The sequence below is a fragment of the Urtica dioica genome, chromosome 8 (assembly GCF_054948205.1).
Source record: "Urtica dioica subsp. dioica isolate 48M chromosome 8, U.dioica_male_clone48M_v1_H2, whole genome shotgun sequence".
Lineage (NCBI taxonomy): Eukaryota > Viridiplantae > Streptophyta > Magnoliopsida > Rosales > Urticaceae > Urtica > Urtica dioica.
In genome coordinates this window covers 9,697,501-9,723,527 of record NC_142763.1, presented here as the reverse complement: position 1 = coordinate 9,723,527, position 26,027 = coordinate 9,697,501, and the positions used below count along the sequence as shown (strand labels likewise).

Here is a 26,027-nt window from a genome sequence, read left to right as displayed (position 1 = left end):
TTATAATAAGGAAGAATTTCGCAATAATGCGTTTTTTATGAGCAAAAAACAGCTGTATTTATATATATAGACAAATGTCAAGCGTATAAGAGAGGAAAGAAAATACAGCTGCCCAAAGCGACGTGGCTTGCTCAGGATTCATTAGCTTGTTCTTAATTTTTTTTTAATTAATCTATGTAGATAAATGAAAGTTCAGGAAGTATATAACAACAACTCTTTTAATGAGTTGGTTTTGATTGCGAGATTCTACAAAGAAAACATGTCTGAAAATATTTTTGTATTGTTATGAGAAATATCTGATGTTGGACTTAATGTTATGATAGTACCTATAATAATAGAACCGAGAGAGAGAGTATGTGGATAGTAACAAATCTATTTTGAAAGGCGGTTTGACCCATTATTGTTTGCTTTCTTCAAGTTTCATTATATCTCTGTAACAGTTTAAGAAGAAAAAAGCTTGCGTTTATGCATTGTTTTGAATAATGAAATGTTAAGCCACTTCTGATTCTAATTTTAAATTTTTTTGTATTATGCATTCATATATGTTAACGTTTGGATGGGAGGTATATCCAGGGTGGGCAAAGAAGGGGTGAGAGAGAGATAGAGAGATTGAATTCATAGAATCATCAATCAATATGAAAAACCATACACAATTCCGAGCCCAATACACCAAAACCTACTAGAAAATAAACTCTGTTCACAATTCAAGAAGTGAACCAATCCCTCCGATTAGACTCCACTATCCAGCTAATAGAAAATTAATAGTCTAAAATAATAGATTAAACAACTCTTTTTATAAGCCTACCCACTCCGAACACTTATTTATACTAAAACATAATTAAATAAATAAATAGCATGTAACTCAATAACTAATGTACTAATTTACCAAACCTAAGAGCAGCCAATGCATATGTCACGACCCGCGAGCTCTAGCTCGCACGCGAGCCGCGAAGTACTTACATCTCTTTCCTCCAGAATATTTAAATAAACATAGCATTTGTATATAGTAAGCGGAAATAAATTAAATAGCTATAAGACATATATCATAAGTAATAGAATTTTCGGGGAAATTTTTCGCTTTTATTTCACATACAAGTCTTATAGCGACTATATACATAACAAAACACACTCGTTTGTTTTGGACATATCTTACATATAACTTATATACAAACATGGACGCAAAACAAGTAACTAGAATACAAGTTTACTAGTTACATAATAAAACACCATTTTTCCCCGTTTAAAACAAAAACTCTCATTGCCACAGGTCGAGCGACGCAAGCCTGGACTAGATCTCCTCCTTCTACCCGAGTAAAGCCTTTCCTTTGCCTACATTACCAAGGGTCATAAACTATGAGTCGAAAGACTCAGCAAGTGGGAGTCTATCTAGTAATAAAAGCGACTAGATGACATGTGACGTGCACATAACACATAAATTATGCATGAAAGACATATGATTCCTATCATATGATATGCAAGCACGTGCATACTTACTACATGTGAACTTGTCATCCTGATCTTCAGGTCATCCAACCACCCACTGCAACAACCCTCAGAATGACAAGTAGCCAACCCTCAGACCCGAGCAATTTAATCATGAGGGTGACTCCAAGTTTTAAACTTCGTCTAGGATCCTCTAATGGTACCATCTCCAATCATAGGGGCGCTCACGAGCTCCCTGAAAGCTCAGACGTGCCCGGCACGCCGGCAGTTACCAATTACAACACTGCGCCCGTCAGGTATCCCTGACAAAAACACAAGTCTTCAGACTTGCTGGTACCACCGACATCTGTTCTTTTTAAATGTTTGGTACCCGATGGAATCAGAGTACAGCCCTAAACTACAACGGGAAGAGCATCGTTTCGAGTAAAACTCGATTAAATATTGTTTAATATGCTCGTCATAGTATTTTGAATGAGAAATCAAGGTGTGACCCTTGTAGTCCCTAGAACAGATATCTCAGCTGGAATCTGAGAAACGTCTGTCCCTGCTTTTCCCGTAAACCCGTCTATCGGGTGAATCTAAAATTAGTAAGTCAAAGGAAGATTAACTAATCAAATAAGAAACGGCTTGGGTTGTTAGCGGGTTACGCTTGAACTTAACGGGACAAACCCGAAGCTACATTTTCAATAATAGTAGCCGAAGCCTTAATCTTGATTAGTTTGTCAAATTCATGGGCTTTCAACTACTCTTGTTTACTAACACAGTAAAATGCACATAAACATGTGATTCCCTTGGTAAGTAGTTGACTTAATTCCCACTTACATGGACTCCTGATTCGCTAGCTGCTTCCCCCTCTAACGCCTAATCGTTACGGCGATAGCTGAAAATATCTGAGGAATAAAATGGAGCGTTGAACACCATTAGTTCTGCACTAGCAGAAATACTAGTCTACAAATTCTCATCCCAGAGAAACTGAACAAGGCGCACGGAACTCATATCCGTCACACGCAAAACATACGTTCTTACTTAAGAGAATCAGAGAAAACAAGAACACGATTCCCACATGAAACAGTGATCAAGAGAGAGAACAAGTCCTACAAGTAGCGACTAAACATGAAACTCGAGATTAGCTATGCTAAGGAAGCATTTAATAACCCAAATCCCTTGGGCCGAGCCCAAAACTAGAACCGAAACTCAACGTTAAGAACCCAAGAGGGAGAAAAACTTGTTCCTTTCCACAACGATCCACAAGAACCAAAATCACTACTCTTAGACTTGTAAAGAAAGTCTTACCTCTAAGATCATAGAAATTAGAATAACCCGTTGGTTAGACTATAAGCGTAGTTAATAAAACAACCCGTTTAAAAACTATAGATATAGGTTTTGAAAATAATACTAATCTTAATTATGGAAATATGTTATAATAAGTAAAATAATTAATTAAAAATAATTAGAATACTTAGCTTAAATAATAATCAAGAAAGAATAATAATAAGTAAGGTTGTACAAACCTTTATTTTCAAAACCACTTAATTATTTTTTTTCAAAACTTAATACTTGTAATAAGAAACATAAAATATGGTTTAGCTTAATTATGAGCTGTAACAAAAATACTTTAAGCTTAATCATAAGCTTATAGGTTATAAAATTATTTTTGAAAAACATTACAATACGGGAATGTTTCGGATTCAATCACACACGTTCGGTACTCGTAACTCACGGAAACCGACACTCACGGAAACCGACACTCTCGGTTTATCTCGAACCCACGAACCATAGCACACCTGAAGCACCCGATTTGAATCCGAAACAACTCACTAACTCACGTGATTAGTATCATAAACGTACATAACTATTTTACGAATAATATTACATATTATAGTTAAAAGACTTTTAGTAGAAACGACTCGGTTAACAATTAGAGTCGGGAGCCGGTACATTCACGACTCGTCGTCGCCGCCGTCGCTGTTCAAACGCATCGTCGCCGACGCGGAAACGAAAGGATGCCGAGTCGCTGTCGTCGCTGCGTAACTCACTCTGCCTCGACACGCTGAGGTTTCGCAGCCCGTGTCTGCACCGTCGCTGCGCGCTGTCACAGCCTCAAGACATCTCACCGAGCCGTTGACGTATCGCTCGAACTGAACAGCCCCTCTTTGCCTTGTCGCTGAACCCGAACAGCCCTCGCTGCTCGCCCGCGACTCGCCGGAACCATCCTTGCTGCATCCTCGTACCTGCGGTACGAGCTCGGAGAGACACGCAGCACCAACAAGAGAGCATGGTTAGATTAAAAATTGAACCGAGGATACCCAAGTTTCTCGATTCGAAATCAATTCCCGAACAAGGCATTCGGAAATCGAACACTCACCCGATCCTAACCCGTCCCACGCTCAGCAACAACAACAACAAAAACCAAAGACGAGCAACACTTTCAACCAAGTAAATTTTCTAAAAAGAACCTATGTTATTCACATCCTAGCGAGTCTCCGACTCGTCTAAAAACACCACAAATTCAGATCCGATCCTACGCATATCAGTACCACACCACAGACAAAACAAAAATCCACTCAACATACTTCAAAGCCAAGCACATACTCTGAAATCCGAAACCTCCAAAAATCAGCCCAAAAGTGAACCAAAACACAACTTACGTGAAAACTGAAATTGAACAAGTAAAACTCCAATTTTCAACACTTAAAATCAGAGTCCTAATCAACAATTAACTGATTCAAGCATCACACATGAAAACCCCCAATTTTCCCTTCCAAATTTTCGGCCAAAATATCCATAAAAATCTGAAAATCCTAACTCAAATAATTTCAGCTCACTACAAGCACAAACCGAGCCCAAACACAAGCAACCCACGAAATCAACCAAATGAACTCAAAAACCCCTAATAGGAAAACATAGGAATCGGACTAGAAACAAAGAAAACGAGTTGGATTTCCTACCTTGATGTAGAAAACGAACCCACAACTCTCGGCTTCTCCTACTCCACGAAATCCCGCTCAACCTTGTGGAGAGAACAAAATCGGAGCCAATGATTCTCAGCGTGATTGAAGAAGATGAACGAAGGAAAAGAAAAAGAAATGGAGATGAAGAAGATGAATAACGGGAAGGAGAAGAAGAGGACGAACTCACCTAAACCACTCCGGCGTCTCTCGGTCGTTGTTCTCTCTTTTTTTTTTCTTCCGTGCGTTTTTTTTTTTCCCCTTCTTGCTTTGGTTTGTTCCAACGTGAAAGTGAAAAGATAAGGGTAATAGAAGAGTCTAGAATACTATATGTGTGGCTGAGAAATTAATGGGATAAGGACCAAAAATAATCCTACTAACTTCCTCATTCTCAAATTTCCTTTCAAATAAACCACCTTTTGTTTGCAAATCGATCCTTTTACTCTCAAAATAAACATCTCGTCCATAATTAAATGGAAACGATTTAGAAAATAAACCGAGATAATTTCTCGTTGATTCTAATTTATTTTGAATATATTTAAGGTGTTTCGGAAATTATTTTCACTCCCGAGACTCTTCTTAGTACTCGAGGACTCACCGAAAATATTATTCGGGAAATTAAAATCATTCGAGTCCAACTCGAAATTCTCAACTCATTCCGAAATCTTTAATTGACCTTAAATATTTATTTTCTAAATCTAGGACCATTTCACGCTCTAGTGAAATTATAATTTGCAACAATACTCGATTCAAGGAAAAAACTCGTTCATTGATTCCAACGTTCACAAGACGAGTTACACAAAAAGCCTTACTTTACAGCATACCTCCGATGAGTCTACGGAACTGATGCTTCTGAGGAAGGGTGACAGATAGGCTAAAGGGTGGGCTTTCAGCTTTTCTATGAGGGGGTTTTTAATATTATTTTATTATTATAATGCTTTAGCTAGCTATAATGCTTTAACCCTATAGGCTACGTAAGCTAGCTAGGGTTTGTGAAAGCTCACACGTCCATTCACCTCTGCTCTCCTCAAAACCTGGTGGTACATTAATCTCTCTCTTCTCTGACACTCCCTTCCTCTGCCTCGTCACCTTGATACGTAATAACGTGTGATATATTAAAGCGGATTTATATATGTATGGTTCATTGATTTCAACTATCGCAATTATTGATTTTTGCATAAATGAGATTGTCGTTCGTCATATATAAATTGGGTTCACCGGCTTATCTGCTGTTTTTTAAGACCACAAGCAAAAAGTCACGCGCATGAGAATAGTTTGCGATGAAAAAGAAGAAGAAGAGAGCACAGTGGTTCCCAAAAAGTTCAACAAAGCTCTTCTTACTCTATCTATCTACTTCTTCTCACTTAATTCCTCGTCACGTGACTTCTATTATTATGGCTGTGTATTGCGATGACGATGTGATATGCCCTTGAAAAAGACGTAAATCATAAATAAACAACTAATTAACATATATATGGTTGTGCGTTGAATATAGGAATCTAACCACACTATGTGTATATATAAAAGCCGGAGGAAAATGTTTTTCTTTTAATCTTAATACTACCTTAATTTAACTGTTAACTATTTTCTTTCTCTCTCTCTTTTTTTTTTTTGCTAGCAAACTGTTAACTATTTTCAGGAATCCCCGGTGGGCGATGACGAACAATTTTCATAGCAAGTTAGCAACTTCTTCAACTATAAAAAGTTTTGCCTAAAAATTAAAACCCGTCACAAAAGTATTAACAAAGAGAGTGAGAATAAAGAAACCCACATCCTCATTTTAAAGGAATAATACTAGAATTATGATCACTTTAATAATTTTGTACCAAAATTCATTAATTACATTTTAATAAAAAAAATTATTACTTATCTATAGGAGAGAGAAATGTTTGGTATCAAAATATTTCTAAATGACTAGTCATTTAATTTTTTTTTGTATTTATTTCTTAATCATTTAATTTAATTACATTTAATATTTTAACAAACACATTATGTTTAAAAAATAAATAAACTAACACATTTAACTCTCTCTCTCTCTCTCTCTCTCTCTCTCTCTTGCGTGGCTGATTATATGGGTTGTTAAATGCTAACGGCGTCGGACTGCATAAAAGCGACGTATGGTTCATTTTCGTTCTTGATATTTATTTTGTTCTTCGTGTTAGATTTTGTTCTTCCTTTACATTTTTTTCCTAGTTTAGAGTTTAGATCTTTTCATTAATATATAATGTATGCGAAATGGAGTGATATGTGAAGTAAATTAATATAATTTTTTAAAAGTTTTTTGGAATCTGGAAAAAAAATTTATTTCTTTGAAGATCTATTGATATCTTTGTCAATAAATTTTTGTACGTCAATAAATCTTCAAAGAATATGAAAGTGAAGTATTAAAAGAGATGTAATTTATAAGAGAAATGAAAAAGGAAATTAATAAAGTTAAAAAGGTGAATGTACAAAAGGCAGTAATAGTTCCAAATTAAAACACAAGTAATGGGTTTTGATACTATCAAAATGATCATAATTTCGATATTATCTCAATTTTAAATATATGTTTCTCTTTACTCTGGTTTCCATCGAATCTTCTCGAATCTAAATAATTCAATAAAAATTAAATTGGTTGTCGTTTTTTCTTAATTAGATTTTTCATGTTTTACGCATACCCAATTTTTCTTGTGTTGTTTAAATGGAGAGAATATATAAAAGAAAGGAAATTATGATGGAAAATGTTTAACTAACATTGGGATTTCATTGGAAAAATTACATGGATGGTATTTTAAAAGTGCAACGTTCCAAATATAGTTGGTGTTTTGAATCCTTTCAAAGTTTAGAGGTTTTCAAACTGTAAATGTCATCTTTCTTTTAAATAAAATAGTAAACAGTAAATTAAATTAAATATAACCCAAAACAGTAACAATTTTTGGATTAAAAAAAAATCTATAAACATAAAAAAAATGACAATTAAAAACTTGAAAAAGATTATTTTTGTGATAAATATTTGGACCATATTAGTTTTAAAAAAAACACTATCACAAACAATTTTCACAAATATATTCTATTTTTCATGAAAAATAGGGTGGAAAATAAAGCGTCTAAATTTTAAATGCGGGCCGTATAAATTTCTATTTTCTCACTTTATTCTCATATTTACCCTTTATTTTCCATAACATCAAAAACAAGATATAATTTTTATTTTTCCTCTTAATTTCACTTCCATTTATATGATCACTCGTGTTTTCTCATTCTCTCATATATTGAATTCCAAACGGGTAACAGAGGATAGTCTATGAGGTGTCAGTTTCCTTCTAATGCAATTCTTGCGTATGCGGTCAATCGTGGTATCCTTTTTTTTTATTATATAAAATTAAGAAGTAAAAAGTTATTCAACTTTTCGTTTTGTTGCAACTATTTACGATTTTGTATCTTAAGAAGCATAATAGAATTTCAAGGAATATGCAAATAAAAAAATAAAAATAAAAACTTGTAAATTTCGGATTCACACATCTTATAATACAATGAACTTGATAAGATTATAGCTAGTTTCTAGTAATGGTATCCGATTCTCTACCAAAGTTCATTGAAAAGACCAAGCATTTTGTGCCTTTCTTTTTCTTCTAGCACAAAACATAGCTCACAAAGTTCACAACATCATAGCAAAAAAATAAGAATTTTTTTTTCCTTTGACATAAATTTTGTTGTTCAGTCACCATATCTTATCCAATGGTGAAAATAATAATAATAAATATTATTTTGCTAATTAATATTCAGAAATGAAAGCTTACCCATAAATAATTGAAATCATACATGCATGTATTATACAAAGAATAATCAAACACGTGCAATTTATGATACTACATAACAAAAAATTGAAACGTAAAAGTCCTTGAATGCTCTCTTTCCTGGATTCAGGCTGAAATACAGCTCAATTAAAAAATAAATATTAATTATTAACTATACGAGATTTAGAAAGAAAAAATCAGAAACCCATAATTGATAATTGTAGTAACTGTTATTACCAATTATTAATCATACGTGATAAAAAAAATAATAAAAAAAAACCCAAAACTCAAGAATGAATTCATAGAATCATCAATCAATATGAAAAACCACACACAATTCCGAGACCAATACACCAAAACCTACTAGAAAATAAACTCTGTTCACAATTCAAGAAGTGAACCAATCCCTCCGATTAGACTCCACTATCCAGCTAATAGAAAATTAATAGTCTAAAATAATAGATTAAACAACTCTTTTCATAAGCCTACCCAGTACTCCGAACACTTATTTATACTAAAACATAATTAAAATAGCATAGACTCAATAACTAATGTACTAATTTACCAAACGAGTGTACCATGCTAAGTAGAACTAAAAAAGTCAGGATGAGTCTACGGAAGTGATGCTTCTGAGGAGGGGCTCTTAAGAACGGAGCGAAAGCGTGAGGCACAAAGAGACCTTTGACTCGCCTGACGTGAAGCGCTTCGTTTGTGGGAGCTCGAGCTTGGTGAATATGGTCAAGTTTGCAGCTGGAAAGCAGGATTTCTTCCTCGGTTTCTCCTATTTCGTTTGTGTTCGGTTCGTCCTCGGAATCCCGTGGATTTTCTCCCACGGGCTTGAGTTCGACGTCTTTCAACTCTACTGTCGGTATCTTTTGAATATAGTATACCAACAAAAAAAAATTATGATCAAGTCAGCGAAACATTCTTCTTCTGATTCACTTTAATTATTGTTGAACACTGAAATCACATTGTGAACGATAAATTAACTTTTAATATTTTGTCCCTTCTTTTGGATTTAGGCTTATAGTTTAGTGGCACGAGAATGGAGATCATCTTCGATCAACATGAATACCATCATTTAGACAAAATTCTGTAAGTGCTCTAAATAGTGGATCATTTTATATGTGTTTTTCGATTTCACAAGAAGAAAGAAAGCTGATATGAACCTTGAAGATTTCAATAGAATGGTACTGAATACAAGATAATCAAGGAATTCGAGAGACCCCAAACTCTCTCAGAAGGCTAGCCTTGCACAAAGGTAAATGATTATTTCTAACCTCTATTTATAGACTAAGTGACAGTCAACATATAAATTATATTTCCAGTCCTAACAAAAACATCTATAGTTCTGGACTATCCCACGAACCACGTATTAAATGAACATTTTGGAGCCAAAATTACCAAGACATGAGAAAAGGAAAGCAATTTTCTTTTGTGTTGTCATACATCTTTTGTGTTGTCATACATCTCTTGGCAACGTGAGTGTTGTCGTAACATAACCTTATCACATAATTATTAACCTTATCTCTTTCTGAAAAAAATAAACTTATCTTTTGCAGCCTTTTTTTTTTTTTTTTTTTTGCTTACCCCAATGCTTTTATCTTCTGCCAACTGAAATTTTTTACATTTCATTCATGTCCCACCTCGTTTAATTAAAGTCCCACCTCGTTTTATTAGTTATTTTGTTGGACATAACGTTAAATGACATTTCATTCAAACAACTAATGGTTCGAATAGAATTAACCATGCAAGTGCCACTGTGAAGTTTCAAGACACATGAATGTGAACTAAAATAAATATCCACTTTCTATTCAAAAAGCCATGTTTACGCATGAAACATTATATATAATACGACAACAATATATATACTCTCTTTTTTTTTCAACCCCTATGTGTGTGAATCAATGAGACAAGCTAGAGATATGACATGTGTGACGAGGGATTCTCTTTTGTGTTGTCATACATCTCTTGGCAACGTGAGTGTTGTCATTGTAACATTAATTATTAACCTTATCTCTTTCTGAAAAAAAAAAAAAAAAAAAAAAAAAACTTATCTCTTGCAGCTTTTTTTTTTTTTTTTTTTTTTGCTTACCCTAATGCTTTTATCTTCTGCCAACCGAAATTTTTTACATTTCATTCATGTCCCACCTCGTTTTATTAGTTATTTTGTTGGACATAACATTAAATGACATTTCTCTCTAACCAAACAAATAATGGTTCGAATAGAATTAACCATGCAAGTGCCACTGTGAAGTTTCAAGACACATGAATGTGAACTAAAATAAATATCCACTTTCTATTCAAAAAGCCATGTTTACGCATGAAACATTATATATAATACGACAACAATATATATATATATATATATATATATATATATATATATGTGTGTGTGTGTGTGTGTGTGTGTGTGTGTGTGTGTGTATTGAGCAGGAAATAAAATTTCAGGAAAGGCAGATGTGTCTAAATTTATTTCATAAGGGTAAATTAAAATAATTATTTTATCATATGCTTAATTATTTCAACTCATTTAATTGTTCACTTGATTAAAAAATATGGTTATAAGTATATACTTGTCATGTGTAAACATATAAGATATATGTATGTCTATGGAATTTATGTATGGTATTATATATGTATTTGTGTTATTATAAACCAAACCAAATATCAAATATCAGCCAGTTTACTGGTTCTTGAAAGGAAAAAATAAAAAGGTCCAGTCAAACCTATGTGTAATTGTGTGTTTTAGTCTTGCTCTTAATACAAAATTTCTCTCTTTCCTAAATAACAAGTTTCAAAGCACAAAAAGGACACCATGCATGATTGCCAGTATGAGTGGGATGCAATAATGGTGGGATGCAGAACATTCAACGAATTATTTTTTGTTTCAGCCATGAACTCAAATTATTAGTTTAAATTTTATATATATATATATATATATATCAAAATTTAAAAGCAGATTCATATATGAAGACAAAAGTCCCAATAGGACATATTTTTAACTGTAAATGTGTGAGTTGTCTATGCTTCTACTCGAGCATGATCAACTTTTTGTTTGCTCAACTTGCTCTCCATATATTTATTGTTTTGCGTTCATAGGCTCACAATTTTTTTTTTTTTAATATAAGCTTATTGTTTCTCACGAATTAACAAGTAATAAAAGACAATTTAAAATAATGATTGCATAACCACAAGTTTCCCTATAAACATAGACTTCATCCACAACAAGTTTTCATATCTTTCAACAAACACAGAAGTTAATAACATCAGTGCGCTTCTCATCTCTCTCTCTCTCTCTCTCTCTCTCTCTCTCCCACTCTCTAAATTTGCCTATATCAAGTATCAACCACAAAAAGTTAATATCACCGCTAGAAGCATTTAAAAAAAATATTACCGCTACTCTCTCCCTCTCGCTTGATGTATATATATATATATATATATATATATACAAGCAAAATGCCCGCGCGTTGCTTGATGTCTTTTAACAGTAAATTATTGAAATAATAAAAAAAAAATTAATGATGAACATGACGTCAAATAACTTACTAATTGTTAAGATTACATCAATAATATTTCATACATATATTTACATATCTTAATTTATAATGACTGAATTGTACAACTCAAATTGTACCAATGTTATATTTTATTTTACTTCAATGAAAAAAATTATATACACATATACAATAATTACCATATTACAAATCCTATTTCTAAAAATCAAATAGAGAATAAATACAAAATTGCAAATATAGATTATATATACATCTAAGTAAGGAAATTTTCTTCATAGTTAATATTTGTATTATTATTGAAAATCACAATTTTTTTTTTTTTATAAAATACACATTTCTAATTATAAATAAATATTTAGCTTCTACACCTTTTTCTTTATTGTTTTTTACATGTAATTTGAGATAGTTGATACAAAACATATACGAAATAGATCAATAACATCATTGTAAATATAAGAGAAACTACATCGAAGACAATATGCAAAGTTGCAAATACAGTCTATGATGCTATATTTTTGTGTGTTTTTATTAAAATTGCTCTACAAATGTGTATTATTCTAGTGGGCTTTCTTTTAAAAAAGAATAGTGGGCTTTTATAAAGCCCATCTGAAACCCTACTACCCCATTATCTCCTCTGCATTTCTCTTTTCACAGCCGCTTCCCCCTCTCTCTCTATACCGATCGTCAATGGCGAAACCTCCATTTTTTACTACCACCAAAAATACATATGCACGCCATAGTCTCGGACATAGTAGAAATATGTGGCTGCGGTGAAACGTCTATGGTATCGGTCTCGGTATCAGACAGTTCGTATTCGATTTATTTGAACCGGTAATCGCATCTCAAACGTATTATTTTTCAGTAGTTATACCTCTACTTTTTTATTCTCTGTAGGGTTTTCTTTTTTTGTTTCATTTGCCCAAAATAAGAAAAATAAGTATTTAACTTGTTATAAGAAAAATATTTCTTTCTTTCTGATGCAAAAAACTTTTCCCAAAAAATCCCAGCCTCTCATCAGCGAAAAGAATGAGACCACCACTTCTCCATCCACGGGTGAAGGCTACTTCGCCGATCAGGTCTCATTTTGATGATGTTGTGATTTAAGTTCTGCTAACATTTTTTTGGAAATATTATGGAGGGATTTTTTTATTTTATTTTTTCATGGTAAAACACTTATCTGGGTATTAGTATTAAGCAATTTTCTATAGAAAGACTAATAAAAATAAAGCTTATATATTTCCAATTTGTTGACAGATGCTCCATTATTTTTTTAAGGGGAAGATCTTCTGAACTTCATCAAGTAGGATCTTCTGGTAATCCTTTCCTATCAAAACAATTTAATTAATCTATTTTTTTTGTGCGATACTCGATCTCTCATGAGTCCAGCTTTTCTTTCTTTCTCTTATTGTTCTCGATTGTATTTTTTTTGTTCTATTCTGAAATATACACTTTTTCTCCAGACTGTTCTAATTTACTTGATCATTTCCCCATGTTCGTCAAGATTAGTTCTGCGCTGATGTCGAAGTTGAAGGTCTAGATCTTCCGGCTTATTTACTATCTTAGGCTGAGTATTGCGGATCACATACACTCGGCTTCGAGGACTGCCATTGCCGCATCTTCAACTTCAAGTGGTGGTTCGAACTGATCCACGGGTGAACGTTACCTCGCCGATCAGGTCTGATTTTGTTACGTGTGGTGATGGAGGAAAAGTGAGACTGAACAAAGAGAATGAACAAAAAAAAGTAAAAGAATGAACAAAAGTAAAAAAAAAAAAAAAAAGTAAAAGAATGAACAAAAGATTAAAAAATGAAGTTAAACACAACAAATAGAAATTGATTGTGGTCAGATTGTTACATATTGATGTACAATGGCTGAATTTGTTGTATTGGTCTGATTGTAGTTTTGAAGACGAAAGAGCAGAAGTTGGTGTCGATTTCTTCGGTGAAGGAGCATGGAATATATAGGCCGCTTGGAAAGAAATGAAAAACTTTCCAGAAATTTCATGAAATAGCTGTTGATGATTTTTGCAATGCAAATATCTGGAGAATTCCAGACAATTAATTTACTTCGGGCAGCTCCAACGATTTAAAACTGTCATATGTGGATGTCGGTTTGTATTCCAGAATATTCTAAGTCAGAGTGGCATTTTTGTGATTTTTTTTTCTTTTAGGAGTAGTTGTAATATTTTAATCAGAATGACATTGGCATGCCATGTAATTATGAGACTTTTAAAGGGTATTTTTGTCAAATTTTTTAAGTGTACTGTAGACTTAACAGTAATATGAGTCTGCGTGAATAGTGATTCCGGATTCTCCTTTATATATATATAATAATATATATATACATATTATATTTATGTTTGTGTTAATTAAAGGAGACATTGGGGTGTATGTTTATAGATGCTGACAGAAGATAGAGAGCACAGATGATTTGAAATGCATGGAAGCTATAGCATCTCACTCATTCGTGCTCTCTATCTTTCTGTCGTCGTCACTTTGATATACAACATTATCACCTAAAGTCCCTCTGGTATAACCTGGTGTTTTTTAATCTAAATTTTTTTTATTTTTTTTATTTACTGTGTTATATTGTTCGTGGGGTATTTTTATGATAGTAGAGTTAATCTTTTGCTTTTATTACAGACGCATTGATTTTAAAATTTTGCCGATCTACATACATCTCTAGGGTTTTTTATGTATATGTATATTTCTAGGGCTGACCTCTAATTTCAGCGTGGCATACAATTTACAGATTCTCATTTGATTATGAGTGTATCGATGATCAAGTTCATTTCGTATTTCTGATGCGTGATTTTCCTACCGAAAGCTAGTTTTGAAAATCCACTCTTTCCATTTAATGTTTTGAATACCTTTTTATTTTACTTTATCCTGACAGATTATTGCAATCCGTATATTTATTCCACTGTTAAGATATATCTGAAGAAATAATTCACCCATACAAATAACATATGAGTTCTGTTATGAACTAGTATTTTTTTTTAGCAACTACAAAACAAAAGCTTTGTTTGGCTTAGTTTAAGTGTTGTATATGTAATTTTGAGATGTTCTTTTCAATACCATCTGTATCAGTGTGCATACATTGGAATGTTTCTAAGAGCTGGAATCTATTTAGTGGCAAGTGTTTCGACACGTTTTTATCGTAAAAGGGTGTTTTGATGTCTGATGTCATAATTATTAAAAAGAAGAAGAAGAAATTTGAAGTCTCATTATGTACATTTTTTTATTTATTAGAAGCAAAAATAACTTCCCGTTTATTGCAAACCCTAAACCTACATTATTAGCTATATATAACAAAAAACAAAATATAAGCAAAATAACATATATATCTATGTATGGATTATATGTAATTTCTGCAGATTCAAAACCCTAGAATTGGAGGACGGTGGTGACCGAAAAGCCCTTTTGGAATGGTGGTGACCGGAAAAACCCTTTTGTAGGAACGATGTGATGAAATCAAGTGTGTCTTATTTGGTGAAAGCCAATATCATTCTTCAATAATCTTACCAGCTATTGTAACTTTGGACGATTACAGTTAATGTCGCCACAAACATTATACGACTAATTGGAAGAATGTATATGGGACTGAATGCAAATTAAGTTGTTTTTTAAGTCTTTATCTTTCTGGGAGAGTGTTTTTGAGGGATATAACTTTTTATAATGCCTTTTTATCAAGGGGTATACTTGCAAACATGGATTTAAATGTCGCCGAAATTCCCCGATTTTCGCCGGCGGTGTCGTTTTCGCCGGGAAAACGGCCGACGAACTCATGAAAGTCGTTTTTCCATGTTATTTCGTTTGATTTTCTCTGAAAATGACATGCCGTTTGTCCATGTTATGTCGTTTTCGGCTTGAAACTATAAACTCATATTCTGGAAAAATAAAATGGCGGAAGCAAAATGAGGAAGAAGAAGATGAGAGAGGGGAGAGGAGAGAGACGAAGTGAGAAGAGGGAGAGAGAGAGAGAGAGACCTGACCTACAATACACTACGTATATAATATACAATCACTGCATAATAGATAACATATTATATCATGACCTGACCTATATGCACTAAGGCCCATTTTCAACAAAAATGTGTAATAAGTGGGAAAATTACAATACTAACGCTTATACGCTTCTTTCAAAACATTATAATGTTTTTCTTTTTTTTTTTGAAATATTTAGGATATTAATACATTCAATATACACTCTTTAGTATATATATTACACAATTATACAATTTCAGTCTACATATTTTAGTATACAATTACATGGTACTGTATAAAAAAAAATTAAAGTGATAACAATGATAAGAGTATACAAAATAATTGAATGAGCGAAAGACACAAATACTACTTCAAAAATGTTAATTTCGATGATAAAATTAATAAGAGCGTTCATTTTGCAGGTGCGTTTGCGCTTGGCCAATTTTGACGCACGTAGGTAAAAACTCAAATTATTATGATGAAATCATGAATTAGGACTACCAACATAATTGCAATCTGTATTGTATAATTTTGTAATAATTTATTTAGCACTGCAGTTAAATAGCCTTCTTCAATCATTGAAATTTTATTTTAACAGCCAACGTTCGATTGATAATTGAAAATTCGTTACTCAACTTATGAACTAATCGAAAGGGTCAAAAATACCTTTTGACCGGTTTTAAATTAAAAAATAAATAAAATAATAAATTATTTACATGGCAGTTTCTTAACTTAATTAATATTTAATTAATTTTCTTTCTCCATATAATTGTTGATAAGTGTTAATGACAGTTTATCATAGTTTTGTTTTTTGTTTGCTGTTTAAATTGATTAATGGTAGTTTAACAAATGGGTTTTAGAATTACTTGTTTTTTTACGCTATAGTAGTTTATAACACACTTTTTTATTTAAAATATTCAGAAATGAAAGCTTACCCATAAATAATTGAAATCATACATGCATGTATTATACAAAGAATAATCAAACACGTGCAATTTATGATACTACATAACAAAAAATTGAAACGTAAAAGTCCTTGAATGCTCTCTTTCCTGGATTCAGGCTGAAATACAGCTCAATTAAAAAATAAATATTAATTATTAACTATACGAGATTTAGAAAGAAAAAATCAGAAACACATAATTGATAATTGTAGTAACTGTTATTACATATAGTGAACGCCGTTAAATAAAACTTGTTATCGTAGAGGGAGACATCTGGCTGAAAAAGCATAACATGCAATGACTAATGACTAAGTTAAGAATTGGAGAGATCGTGATTGTACCACCTTGCTTGTGTTTAGCAGCTGCTGACAAGTAACAGACATGTAATAACATTTGCCACGTTATAATAAGGAAGAATTTCGCAATAATGCGTTTTTTATGAGCAAAAAACAGCTGTATTTATATATATAGACAAATGTCAAGCGTATAAGAGAGGAAAGAAAATACAGCTGCCCAAAGCGACGTGGCTTGCTCAGGATTCATTAGCTTGTTCTTAATTTTTTTTTTAATTAATCTATGTAGATAAATGAAAGTTCAGGAAGTATATAACAACAACTCTTTTAATGAGTTGGTTTTGATTGCGAGATTCTACAAAGAAAACATGTCTGAAAATATTTTTGTATTGTTATGAGAAATATCTGATGTTGGACTTAATGTTATGATAGTACCTATAATAATAGAACCGAGAGAGAGAGTATGTGGATAGTAACAAATCTATTTTGAAAGGCGGTTTGACCCATTCTTGTTTGCTTTCTTCAAGTTTCATTATATCTCTGTAACAGTTTAAGAAGAAAAAAGCTTGCGTTTATGCATTGTTTTGAATAATGAAATGTTAAGCCACTTCTGATTCTAATTTTAAATTTTTTTGTATTATGCATTCATATATGTTAACGTTTGGATGGGAGGTATATCCAGGGTGGGCAAAGAAGGGGTGAGAGAGAGATAGAGAGATTGAATTCATAGAATCATCAATCAATATGAAAAACCATACACAATTCTGAGCCCAATACACCAAAACCTACTAGAAAATAAACTCTGTTCACAATTCAAGAAGTGAACCAATCCCTCCGATTAGACTCCACTATCCAGCTAATAGAAAATTAATAGTCTAAAATAATAGATTAAACAACTCTTTTCATAAGCCTACCCACTCCGAACACTTATTTATACTAAAACATAATTAAATAAATAAATAGCATGTAACTCAATAACTAATGTACTAATTTACCAAACCTAAGAGCAGCCAATGCATATGTCACGCCCGCGAGCTCTAGCTCGCACGCGAGCCGCGAAGTACTTACATCTCTTTCCTCCAGAATATTTAAATAAACATAGCATTTGTATATAGTAAGCGGAAATAAATTAAATAGCTATAAGACATATATCATAAGTAATAGAATTTTCGGGGAAATTTTTCGCTTTTATTTCACATACAAGTCTTATAGCGACTATATACATAACAAAACACACTCGTTTGTTTTGGACATATCTTACATATAACTTATATACAAACATGGACGCAAAACAAGTAACTAGAATACAAGTTTACTAGTTACATAATAAAACACCATTTTTCCCCGTTTAAAACAAAAACTCTCATTGCCACAGGTCGAGCGACGCAAGCCTGGACTAGATCTCCTCCTTCTACCCGAGTAAAGCCTTTCCTTTGCCTACATTACCAAGGGTCATAAACTATGAGTCGAAAGACTCAGCAAGTGGGAGTCTATCTAGTAATAAAAGCGACTAGATGACATGTGACGTGCACATAACACATAAATTATGCATGAAAGACATATGATTCCTATCATATGATATGCAAGCACGTGCATACTTACTACATGTGAACTTGTCATCCTGATCTTCAGGTCATCCAACCACCCACTGCAACAACCCTCAGAATGACAAGTAGCCAACCCTCAGACCCGAGCAATTTAATCATGAGGGTGACTCCAAGTTTTAAACTTCGTCTAGGATCCTCTAATGGTACCATCTCCAATCATAGGGGCGCTCACGAGCTCCCTGAAAGCTCAGACGTGCCCGGCACGCCGGCAGTTACCAATTACAACACTGCGCCCGTCAGGTATCCCTGACAAAAACACAAGTCTTCAGACTTGCTGGTACCACCGACATCTGTTCTTTTTAAATGTTTGGTACCCGATGGAATCAGAGTACAGCCCTAAACTACAACGGGAAGAGCATCGTTTCGAGTAAAACTCGATTAAATATTGTTTAATATGCTCGTCATAGTATTTTGAATGAGAAATCAAGGTGTGACCCTTGTAGTCCCTAGAACAGATATCTCAGCTGGAATATGAGAAACGTCTGTCCCTGCTTTTCCCGTAAACCCGTCTATCGGGTGAATCTAAAATTAGTAAGTCAAAGGAAGATTAACTAATCAAATAAGAAACGGCTTGGGTTGTTAGCGGGTTACGCTTGAACTTAACGGGACAAACCCGAAGCTACATTTTCAATAATAGTAGCCGAAGCCTTAATCTTGATTAGTTTGTCAAATTCATGGGCTTTCAACTACTCTTGTTTACTAACACAGTAAAATGCACATAAACATGTGATTCCCTTGGTAAGTAGTTGACTTAATTCCCACTTACATGGACTCCTGATTCGCTAGCTCCTTCCCCCTCTAACGCCTAATCGTTACGGCGATAGCTGAAAATATCTGAGGAATAAAATGGAGCGTTGAACACCATTAGTTCTGCACTAGCAGAAATACTAGTCTACAAATTCTCATCCCAGAGAAACTGAACAAGGCGCACGGAACTCATATCCGTCACACGCAAAACATACGTTCTTACTTAAGAGAATCAGAGAAAACAAGAACACGATTCCCACATGAAACAGTGATCAAGAGAGAGAACAAGTCCTACAAGTAGCGACTAAACATGAAACTCGAGATTAGCTATGCTAAGGAAGCATTTAATAACCCAAATCCCTTGGGCCGAGCCCAAAACTAGAACCGAAACTCAACGTTAAGAACCCAAGAGGGAGAAAAACTTGTTCCTTTCCACAACGATCCACAAGAACCAAAATCACTACTCTTAGACTTGTAAAGAAAGTCTTACCTCTAAGATCATAGAAATTAGAATAACCCGTTGGTTAGACTATAAGCGTAGTTAATAAAACAACCCGTTTAAAAACTATAGATATAGGTTTTGAAAATAATACTAATCTTAATTATGGAAATATGTTATAATAAGTAAAATAATTAATTAAAAATAATTAGAATACTTAGCTTAAATAATAATCAAGAAAGAATAATAATAAGTAAGGTTGTACAAACCTTTATTTTCAAAACCACTTAATTATTTTTTTTCAAAACTTAATACTTGTAATAAGAAACATAAAATATGGTTTAGCTTAATTATGAGCTGTAACAAAAATACTTTAAGCTTAATCATAAGCTTATAGGTTATAAAATTATTTTTGAAAAACATTACAATACGGGAATGTTTCGGATTCAATCACACACGTTCGGTACTCGTAACTCACGGAAACCGACACTCTCGGTTTATCTCGAACCCACGAACCATAGCACACCTGAAGCACCCGATTTGAATCCGAAACAACTCACTAACTCACGTGATTAGTATCATAAACGTACATAACTATTTTACAAATAATATTACATATTATAGTTAAAAGACTTTTAGTAGAAACGACTCGGTTAACAATTAGAGTCGGGAGCCGGTACATTCACGACTCGTCGTCGCCGCCGTCGCTGTTCAAACGCATCGTCGCCGACGCGGAAACGAAAGGATGCCGAGTCGCTGTCGTCGCTGCGTAACTCACTCTGCCTCGACACGCTGAGGTTTCGCAGCCCGTGTCTGCACCGTCGCTGCGCGCTGTCACAGCCTCAAGACATCTCACCGAGCCGTTGACGTATCGCTCGAACTGAACAGCCCCTCTTTGCCTTGTCGCTGAACCCGAACAGCCCTCGCTGCTCGCCCGCGACTCGCCGGAACCATCCTTGCTGCATCCTCGTACCTGCGGTACGAGCTCGGAGAGACACGCAGCACCAACAAGAGAGCATGGTTAGATTAAAAATTGAACCGAGGATACCCAAGTTTCTCGATTCGAAATCAATTCCCGAACAAGGCATTCGGAAATCGAACACTCACCCGATCCTAACCCGTCCCACGCTCAGCAACAACAACAACAAAAACCAAAGACGAGCAACACTTTCAACCAAGTAAATTTTCTAAAAAGAACCTATGTTATTCACATCCTAGCGAGTCTCCGACTCGTCTAAAAACACCACAAATTCAGATCCGATCCTACGCATATCAGTACCACACCACAGACAAAACAAAAATCCACTCAACATACTTCAAAGCCAAGCACATACTCTGAAATCCGAAACCTCCAAAAATCAGCCCAAAAGTGAACCAAAACACAACTTACGTGAAAACTGAAATTGAACAAGTAAAACTCCAATTTTCAACACTTAAAATCAGAGTCCTAATCAACAATTAACTGATTCAAGCATCACACATGAAAACCCCCAATTTTCCCTTCCAAATTTTCGGCCAAAGTATCCATAAAAATCTGAAAATCCTAACTCAAATAATTTCAGCTCACTACAAGCACAAACCGAGCCCAAACACAAGCAACCCACGAAATCAACCAAATGAACTCAAAAACCCCTAATAGGAAAACATAGGAATCGGACTAGAAACAAAGAAAACGAGTTGGATTTCCTACCTTGATGTAGAAAACGAACCCACAACTCTCGGCTTCTCCTACTCCACGAAATCCCGCTCAACCTTGTGGAGAGAACAAAATCGGAGCCAATGATTCTCAGCGTGATTGAAGAAGATGAACGAAGGAAAAGAAAAAGAAATGGAGATGAAGAAGATGAATAACGGGAAGGAGAAGAAGAGGACGAACTCACCTAAACCACTCCGGCGTCTCTCGGTCGTTGTTCTCTCTTTTTTTTTTCTTCCGTGCGTTTTTTTTTTCCCCTTCTTGCTTTGGTTTGTTCCAACGTGAAAGTGAAAAGATAAGGGTAATAGAAGAGTCTAGAATACTATATGTGTGGCTGAGAAATTAATGGGATAAGGACCAAAAATAATCCTACTAACTTCCTCATTCTCAAATTTCCTTTCAAATAAACCACCTTTTGTTTGCAAATCGATCCTTTTACTCTCAAAATAAACATCTCGTCCATAATTAAATGGAAACGATTTAGAAAATAAACCGAGATAATTTCTCGTTGATTCTAATTTATTTTGAATATATTTAAGGTGTTTCGGAAATTATTTTCACTCCCGAGACTCTTCTTAGTACTCGAGGACTCACCGAAAATATTATTCGGGAAATTAAAATCATTCGAGTCCAACTCGAAATTCTCAACTCATTCCGAAATCTTTAATTGACCTTAAATATTTATTTTCTAAATCTAGGACCATTTCACGCTCTAGTGAAATTATAATTTGCAACAATACTCGATTCAAGGAAAAAACTCGTTCATTGATTCCAACGTTCACAAGACGAGTTACACAAAAAGCCTTACTTTACAGCATACCTCCGATGAGTCTACGGAACTGATGCTTCTGAGGAAGGGTGACAGATAGGCTAAAGGGTGGGCTTTCAGCTTTTCTATGAGGGGGTTTTTAATATTATTTTATTATTATAATGCTTTAGCTAGCTATAATGCTTTAACCCTATAGGCTACGTAAGCTAGCTAGGGTTTGTGAAAGCTCACACGTCCATTCACCTCTGCTCTCCTCAAAACCTGGTGGTACATTAATCTCTCTCTTCTCTGACACTCCCTTCCTCTGCCTCGTCACCTTGATACGTAATAACGTGTGATATATTAAAGCGGATTTATATATGTATGGTTCATTGATTTCAACTATCGCAATTATTGATTTTTGCATAAATGAGATTGTCGTTCGTCATATATAAATTGGGTTCACCGGCTTATCTGCTGTTTTTTAAGACCACAAGCAAAAAGTCACGCGCATGAGAATAGTTTGCGATGAAAAAGAAGAAGAAGAGAGCACAGTGGTTCCCAAAAAGTTCAACAAAGCTCTTCTTACTCTATCTATCTACTTCTTCTCACTTAATTCCTCGTCACGTGACTTCTATTATTATGGCTGTGTATTGCGATGACGATGTGATATGCCCTTGAAAAAGACGTAAATCATAAATAAACAACTAATTAACATATATATGGTTGTGCGTTGAATATAGGAATCTAACCACACTATGTGTATATATAAAAGCCGGAGGAAAATGTTTTTCTTTTAATCTTAATACTACCTTAATTTAACTGTTAACTATTTTCTTTCTCTCTCTCTTTTTTTTTTTTGCTAGCAAACTGTTAACTATTTTCAGGAATCCCCGGTGGGCGATGACGAACAATTTTCATAGCAAGTTAGCAACTTCTTCAACTATAAAAAGTTTTGCCTAAAAATTAAAACCCGTCACAAAAGTATTAACAAAGAGAGTGAGAATAAAGAAACCCACATCCTCATTTTAAAGGAATAATACTAGAATTATGATCACTTTAATAATTTTGTACCAAAATTCATTAATTACATTTTAATAAAAAAAATTATTACTTATCTATAGGAGAGAGAAATGTTTGGTATCAAAATATTTCTAAATGACTAGTCATTTAATTTTTTTTTGTATTTATTTCTTAATCATTTAATTTAATTACATTTAATATTTTAACAAACACATTATGTTTAAAAAATAAATAAACTAACACATTTAACTCTCTCTCTCTCTCTCTCTCTCTCTCTCTCTCTCTCTCTCTCTTGCGTGGCTGATTATATGGGTTGTTAAATGCTAACGGCGTCGGACTGCATAAAAGCGACGTATGGTTCATTTTCGTTCTTGATATTTATTTTGTTCTTCGTGTTAGATTTTGTTCTTCCTTTACATTTTTTTCCTAGTTTAGAGTTTAGATCTTTTCATTAATATATAATGTATGCGAAATGGAGTGATATGTGAAGTAAATTAATATAATTTTTTAAAAGTTTTTTGGAATCTGGAAAAAAAATTTATTTCTTTGAAGATCTATTGATATCTTTGTCAATAAATTTTTGTACGTCAATAAATCTTCAAAGAATATGAAAGTGAAGTATTAAAAGAGATGTAATTTATAAGAGAAATGAAAAAGGAAATTAATAAAGTTAAAAAGGTGAATGTACAAAAGGCAGTAATAGTTCCAAATTAAAACACAAGTAATGGGTTTTGATACTATCAAAATGATCATAATTTCGATATTATCTCAATTTTAAATATATGTTTCTCTTTACTCTGGTTTCCATCGAATCTTCTCGAATCTAAATAATTCAATAAAAATTAAATTGGTTGTCGTTTTTTCTTAATTAGATTTTTCATGTTTTACGCATACCCAATTTTTCTTGTGTTGTTTAAATGGAGAGAATATATAAAAGAAAGGAAATTATGATGGAAAATGTTTAACTAACATTGGGATTTCATTGGAAAAATTACATGGATGGTATTTTAAAAGTGCAACGTTCCAAATATAGTTGGTGTTTTGAATCCTTTCAAAGTTTAGAGGTTTTCAAACTGTAAATGTCATCTTTCTTTTAAATAAAATAGTAAACAGTAAATTAAATTAAATATAACCCAAAACAGTAACAATTTTTGGATTAAAAAAAAATCTATAAACATAAAAAAAATGACAATTAAAAACTTGAAAAAGATTATTTTTGTGATAAATATTTGGACCATATTAGTTTTAAAAAAAACACTATCACAAACAATTTTCACAAATATATTCTATTTTTCATGAAAAATAGGGTGGAAAATAAAGCGTCTAAATTTTAAATGCGGGCCGTATAAATTTCTATTTTCTCACTTTATTCTCATATTTACCCTTTATTTTCCATAACATCAAAAACAAGATATAATTTTTATTTTTCCTCTTAATTTCACTTCCATTTATATGATCACTCGTGTTTTCTCATTCTCTCATATATTGAATTCCAAACGGGTAACAGAGGATAGTCTATGAGGTGTCAGTTTCCTTCTAATGCAATTCTTGCGTATGCGGTCAATCGTGGTATCCTTTTTTTTTTATATAAAATTAAGAAGTAAAAAGTTATTCAACTTTTCGTTTTGTTGCAACTATTTACGATTTTGTATCTTAAGAAGCTTAATAGAATTTCAAGGAATATGCAAATAAAAAAATAAAAATAAAAACTTGTAAATTTCGGATTCACACATCTTATAATACAATGAACTTGATAAGATTATAGCTAGTTTCTAGTAATGGTATCCGATTCTCTACCAAAGTTCATTGAAAAGACCAAGCATTTTGTGCCTTTCTTTTTCTTCTAGCACAAAACATAGCTCACAAAGTTCACAACATCATAGCAAAAAAATAAGAATTTTTTTTTTCCTTTGACATAAATTTTGTTGTTCAGTCACCATATCTTATCCAATGGTGAAAATAATAATAATAAATATTATTTTGCTAATTAATATTCAGAAATGAAAGCTTACCCATAAATAATTGAAATCATACATGCATGTATTATACAAAGAATAATCAAACACGTGCAATTTATGATACTACATAACAAAAAATTGAAACGTAAAAGTCCTTGAATGCTCTCTTTCCTGGATTCAGGCTGAAATACAGCTCAATTAAAAAATAAATATTAATTATTAACTATACGAGATTTAGAAAGAAAAAATCAGAAACCCATAATTGATAATTGTAGTAACTGTTATTACCAATTATTAATCATACGTGATAAAAAAAATAATAATAAAAAAACCCAAAACTCAAGAATGAATTCATAGAATCATCAATCAATATGAAAAACCACACACAATTCCGAGACCAATACACCAAAACCTACTAGAAAATAAACTCTGTTCACAATTCAAGAAGTGAACCAATCCCTCCGATTAGACTCCACTATCCAGCTAATAGAAAATTAATAGTCTAAAATAATAGATTAAACAACTCTTTTCATAAGCCTACCCAGTACTCCGAACACTTATTTATACTAAAACATAATTAAAATAGCATGGAACTCAATAACTAATGTACTAATTTACCAAACGAGTGTACCATGCTAAGTAGAACTAAAAAAGTCAGGATGAGTCTACGGAAGTGATGCTTCTGAGGAGGGGCTCTTAAGAACGGAGCGAAAGCGTGAGGCACAAAGAGACCTTTGACTCGCCTGACGTGAAGCGCTTCGTTTGTGGGAGCTCGAGCTTGGTGAATATGGTCAAGTTTGCAGCTGGAAAGCAGGATTTCTTCCTCGGTTTCTCCTATTTCGTTTGTGTTCGGTTCGTCCTCGGAATCCCGTGGATTTTCTCCCACGGGCTTGAGTTCGACGTCTTT

The 26,027-nt window shown here is 33.4% G+C and overlaps 2 long non-coding RNA genes across 4 annotated transcripts; one reads left to right on the top strand and one right to left on the bottom strand.

Moving 5' to 3' along the window:
• Positions 1-4,383: 4,383 nt before the first annotated feature.
• Positions 4,384-4,698, bottom strand: LOC149387931 (uncharacterized). Its single transcript, XR_016301034.1, has 2 exons — positions 4,582-4,698; positions 4,384-4,453 (listed from the first exon to the last, which is right to left on the bottom strand). It is a non-coding gene; the product is annotated as an uncharacterized LOC149387931 (long non-coding RNA).
• A 7,669-nt stretch (positions 4,699-12,367) lies between these two features.
• Positions 12,368-13,931, top strand: LOC149387930 (uncharacterized). 3 transcript variants are annotated; one of them, XR_016300911.1, is made up of 4 exons: positions 12,368-12,513; positions 12,937-12,995; positions 13,143-13,357; positions 13,583-13,931. It is a non-coding gene; the product is annotated as an uncharacterized LOC149387930 (long non-coding RNA). The 3 variants fall into 3 exon arrangements; XR_016300913.1 differs by having other exon boundaries at positions 12,371-12,513; positions 13,189-13,357; XR_016300912.1 differs by lacking the exon at positions 12,368-12,513 and having other exon boundaries at positions 12,780-12,995; positions 13,184-13,357.
• The last annotated feature ends 12,096 nt before the right edge of the window (positions 13,932-26,027 follow it).